Source organism: Epinephelus fuscoguttatus, linkage group LG15, assembly GCF_011397635.1.
Source record: "Epinephelus fuscoguttatus linkage group LG15, E.fuscoguttatus.final_Chr_v1".
NCBI classification, from domain to species: Eukaryota; Metazoa; Chordata; class Actinopteri; order Perciformes; family Serranidae; genus Epinephelus; species Epinephelus fuscoguttatus.
Window position 1 is genome coordinate 13705910 of NC_064766.1, and position 6000 is coordinate 13711909.

The window sequence follows — 6000 nt, forward strand, 5'->3', positions numbered from 1 at the left end:
TTTAAGACACCTAACCCATGCATATTTAGAAAAGACATCGATACATGTCAGCAGGTAGCGCACATTGTCATTTTCTGCTGAATATTCACTCACGTCCACCAGATCGGCCTGGAACTGTTTGTCAATACCGCTAACCAACACCCTATTTCTAGGGAAGTGTACAGCTGCTTTAGCGTGGAGGGTATACACATCTTGCCCCTGTAAGTAACGCTTTACTTCAGGCATCCCTGGAGCCTCCGCAGTGCATTTTCTAACAGCGTCGCAAAGTTTTTGTACACCTCCAAGACCCCCTGGGTGTGCGGGGTCATGGTAAATCTTGTCTAGCGTGCGCTCCATATTCAGTCACCACCACAAGTGGCCAAGATGAGGTCGACACACCGTCTTTTATTTATGGTTTTCAACATGTTTAGGTATTTTACACACACCGTCACATCTCTGTCTATCATGTGTCGCACTAGGTGCTGAACTGCATCACAAACATCTAATGGTACACCATTTGTAATCATCAAAACACACGCATCAAAGAAATGCACAAAGACAAATAACGTGGCCTGTTGCAAACGCCTCAGACTCATTACAGTTTGTGAAATATGCCGTTACCACATCTTTAACCGCTGATAAACTGTGTGCTGCCGCACACACTGTGTCATTCCAATTTATAACACTTGTCCTTATATTGTTTAAACAGAACTAGTGTGGGTTAAGACTTAAAGTAGATGTTAAAGCAACTGAAGTGAGAAAGCAGACAACAGGCTAGTAGAATGCACTAGAGCAGTACAGAGACGCTGTCACAGAAACACCGGAAATGACAACTCACTTACTGCAATACGTCAGCATCGTACAATTACAACATAATACGTTTCTTTAGATTTGTTTTCTTGTTAGACACCTCAAATTGTGCATCCTTTGGGGGAAGCTTGTCCATGTTTTCGGATATTGTATTTCAATTAAGCCAACTTCATAAAGTTTTGTAAAGTGCAGGGGTTTCGCCAACTTTCTTCTAAACTTTGCTGTTGTATTGTTAGGGTAAAATTCTTCAGAATAATTGCTTGGCAGTGTCAAAAAAAAAATCCTTCATCCATTTTGCCCCCCAACTGGAAATGCCTCTATGTATGAAACACACCCATAGTTCCATTTACATTGCATGAAGCTGTAAAACATGTTGAACGACTGACTGAACATAACCCTGAACATGACCCAGTCCAACTTGAAGATGCCCTCCATCATGTTCATCAAAACCTTCAAAGTTTTCTGGTTTCTCAACAGCAGCAGCAGTGTGAACCTTCATTAGAGCCAGATTCTCAAAATCAGAATGGGGGTCTCTGGCAGTGACAGATTCTTAAAATCAGAACTAAACATAACACGACGCGAGCGTTTTAACAATCTGGAAATAAGACGCATCTTTAACATTCCTCCCCTCGGAGATGTACCTGATTCTTGCTCAATTTTATTTAGACATTGTGCAGAACTTTACAGCTGTAGCAGAGAGAGTCAGACCAGAGGTTAGACGTAACAACGTCATACAGCTTGAGATAATAGGATAAAATGTGCGAGATCACAATTAAATGTGATCACGACGATATCGTGTCGGCTTTTGAAGGCTTGTTACCAAGGTTGATACAATCTAACGGGCAGATCAATGAAGGCTCCCGTCTAGAATAAATCGTTCAAGTGTTGGGACACCCTCAAGGTGGTGCTAGACGAAAGCAGCATAAAGTGTTAGATAGCGAAATCATAAAACTGAAACGACCTCACCTTTATGTGGTAAACAATGAAAACTACTGTCTCTGCTTCACCATCAACTTGGCTCATCTCACAAATCCAAATTTCACAGATAGTCAAGCCTAAGAACGTGGCAGAGAGTTGCAACGTTGGGTAGGCCTGAGCAATCAAACGTAAGTAGCCCTGAGTGACATAGGCAGATTTGAACAGATACTGAATCGTAAAATTGAGCTGAGGCCCGAACTCTTACCTTTTGAAACAGTTTCCCAAGTCACCTCATCCGTTGCATCTTTTGTTTCAAAACCATTACAGTATAAAAAAAAAAAAAAATCATACATCTGCAGTTACTGTCACAGGGGCTGCAAGTCCCACGAGAAACACTTGTCTTGATCATTGCAATCTCTGCCTCAACCCTGACTGTGCTACTCATTCTGATGCTGTATTCTGCACAGACTGCAACAAAACTTGTCGTACACATGTGTGTTACTTGAAAACACAAACAGCTTAGACCTTTCTCTAATTCTAATCTCAGTATCTGCTGGCAGATGTACAAATGCCTCGGCTGTAAATATCTCATGCCGCAAGGAGGAACATAAGTGCAGAGCTGATAGATGTAGAACCTGTAGGGGGAAGCTCAGGGACTGTGAAAATCCCTCTGGCCAGCACCTGTGTTACATGCAACCTCTGGCGATGGAAGACAGATACACCGACACTATATTCTATGATTTTGAGACATACGTCTCCCCACAAGGTGTACATGTACCGTATCTGGTATGTACAAAATCGCTCAGTGGTGAAGAGTGGAATGCATATGGTCTACACTGCGTTGAAGTTTGTCAAATTTCAGGCGGGTCAGACACAGAGGCTATGTTTATAACACACACTGCTAAAGGATTTGACAGCTACTTGGTCCTTAGTTACCTGCTGGGAGAGGGTATGACTCCCTCTATAATCATACAAAGGTAGTAAAATTATCAGCTTCACAGAATCCGATTTCCAGTTAAGGTTCATCAACTCTTTCCTCACCGTACATCTCAGCGCTATGCCCAAGGCATTAGGTTTTGAGGATAAATCCAAGGGTCATTTTCCTCGCAAATGCAGCTCACAGGAGAGGTTAAACTACATAGGTCCTAACCTGCCTCCCTCCGACTACGGCGCAGAGCGCATGTCCTCCATTGAGTAGGAAGAGTTTAACAGTTGGTACAGAGGACTCTCAAGGTGTTTATAACTTTGAAAAGGAGTCTCTGTACTACGTCAATATTCTGAGGGAAGGTTGCAAGAAATTCAGAGACCAGTTTATCAATAAATGCGCATGGATCCTTTTAACTGCATTACCATAGCCTTAGCATGTATGAAAGTGTTTTACCAATTTCCTGCCCAAAAAAAAAAAAAAAAAAAAAAAACTCTGGCCATACCTTCGACTGACTATAGACATTGGTCCAAAAACATACTGAAATGCATCCATCCAATGGTTGAGTGGGTGGCACATTCTCAAAAAATCTCCCTTGATCATGCTTTAAACCAGGGATTCTTAACCATGGGGCTGTGGCCCCCGCTTGGGCCGCGAGCGCCACCTAGAGGACCGCGAAACAAATTCCGTTTTGCACCTGTGGGCCGCGAGTGCCACATGCTGTTATGTTGACGCACTCAGTTACAATACAGCCTCCCACCACTTGGCGGCGGTAATGCGTCAGTCAGTTGTTTAAACTACTGACTGATGCATTACCACCACCAAGTGGTGGGAATGCGTCAGTCAGTTGTTTAAACTACTGACTGATGCATTACCACCACCAAGTGGTGGGAGGCTGTATTGTAAATTATTTTCAATCAATCAATTTTATTTATAAAGCCCAATATCACAAATCACAATTTGCCTCACAGGGCTTTACAGCATACGACATCCCTCTGTCCTTATGACCCTCACAGCGGATAAGGAAAAACTCCCCAAAAAACCCCTTTAACGGGAAAAAAAAAGCAGACAGACAGACAGACACCGGTGTATTATAGGGGGGTCCTCCGGCAGACTAGGCCTAAGTCAGCCTAACTAAGGGCTGGTACAGGACAAGCCTGAGCCAGCCCTAACTATAAGCTTTATCAAAGAGGAAAGTCTTAAGTCTAGTCTTAAATGTGGAGACGGTGTCTGCCTCCCAGACCGTAAACAGGAAGATGATTCCACAGGAGGGGAGCCTGATAGCTAGAGGCTCTGGCTCCTGATCTACTTTTGGAGACTTTAGGGACCACGAGTAACCCTGCGTTCTCAGAGCGCAGTGTTCTGGTGGGATAATATGGCACTATGAGCTCTAAGATATGACGGAGCTTGACCATTTAGAGCTTTATAAGTTAACAGTAGGATTTTAAATTCAATTCTGGATTTCACAGGGAGCCAGTGCAGAGAAGCTAAAACAGGAGAGATATGATCGCGTTTCTTAGTTCCTGTTAGTACACGTGCTGCTGCATTCTGAATTAGCTGGAGAGTTTTTAAGGACTTACTAGAGCTACCTGATAATAGAGAGTTACAGTAATCCAGCCTTGAGGTAACAAAAGCGTGGACCAATTTTTCATCTTTTCGGGTCAGGATAGGCCTAATTTTCGCAATATTACGCAGATGAAAAAATGCAGTCCGTGAGGTTTGTTTTAAATGAGAATTAAAAGACAAATCTTGATCAAATGTTACTCCGAGGTTTCTTACGGTAGTGGCAGGGGCCAGAGCAATGCCATCTAGAGAAACTATGTCATCAGATAAAGAGTCTGAGTTGTTTGGGGCCAAGAATAATAAACTTCAGTTGTCTGAATTTAACATAAGGAAATTGGTGCTCATCCAGGTTTTTGTGTCTTTAAGGCAATTATGGAGTTTAGTTAATTGAGGAGTTTCTTCAGGCTTCATTGATAAATACAACTGAGTATCATCCGCATAACAATGGAAATTTATAGAGTGATTTCTAATGATGTTACCTAAAGGAAGCATATATAGAGTAAACAGGATTGGTCCGAGCACAGAACTCATGGAACTCCAAAACAAACTTTAGTACGTAAGGATGGTTCATTGCGAACGTCAAATTGAAAACGATCAGATAAATAAGATTTAAACCAGCTTAGTGCTGAACCTTTTAAGCCAATTAAGTGATCCAGTCTCTGCAGTAGAATTTGATGGTCAATTGTGTCAAACGCCGCACTAAGATCTAATAAAACAAGTACAGAGACGAGTCCTTTGTCTGAAGCAATCAGAAGGTCATTTGTAATTTTAACTAGAGCTGTCTCAGTGCTATGATGCACTCTAAAGCCTGACTGAAATTCCTCAAATAGATTATTATCATGGAGAAAATCACACAGCTGGTCTGCTTTCTCAAGGATCTTTGACAGAAAGGGAAGATTAGATATTGGTCTATAATTGGCTAACACCTCTGGATCCAGGGTGGGCTTTTTTAGTAGAGGTTTACATAGCCTGTTAATAAGGATATATTGATAATATCTAATATGAGTGTTAACTAAAGGAAAGACCTCCTTAAGTAGCCTAGTTGGGATGGGGTCTAAGAGACACGTTGATGATTTGGATGAAGAAATCACTGCAGTCAATTCTTGGAGAAATTGGGGAGAAGCAATCTAAATATATATTAGATTTTACAGCTGTGTTTGAGGTTAGATAGGTACTATCTGAGGGCAGGAGGTCATGAATTTTGCCTCTAATAGTTAGAATTTTGTCATTAAAAAAAGCTCATAAAATCATTACTGCTAAGGGCTAAGGGAATACAAGGCTCAATAGAGTTTTGACTCTCAGTCAGCCTGGCTACAGTGCTGAAAAGAAACCTGGGGTTGTTCTTATTGTCTTCTATTAGAGCTGAGTAATAGTTTGCTCTGGCATTGCGGAGGCCCCTCTTGTAAGTTTTGAGACTGTCTGTCCAGATTAAACGAGATTCTTCCAGTTTGGTTAATCGCCAATTCCTTTCAAATTTTCGCGATATTTGTTTTAACTTACGGGTTTGACAGTTATACCAAGGAGCCAACTTTCTTTGCTTTTTTAACTTCTTTTTAAGAGGAGCTACAGAGTCGAGCGTTGTTCGTAGCAAGCCTACGGTGCTATCAACAAAATGATCAATTCGGGAGAGGTTAAAGTCGGCACGGGAAACCTCTGTTACTGAAGGTATTGGTATTGAATTTAACGACGAAGTAATCTTTTCCTTAAGTTTTGCGACAGCACTATCTGATAAACATCTAGTATAATAACTGTTGCTGAGTGGCGTGTAATCGAGTAAAAAGAAATCAAAAGTAAATCAGATAATG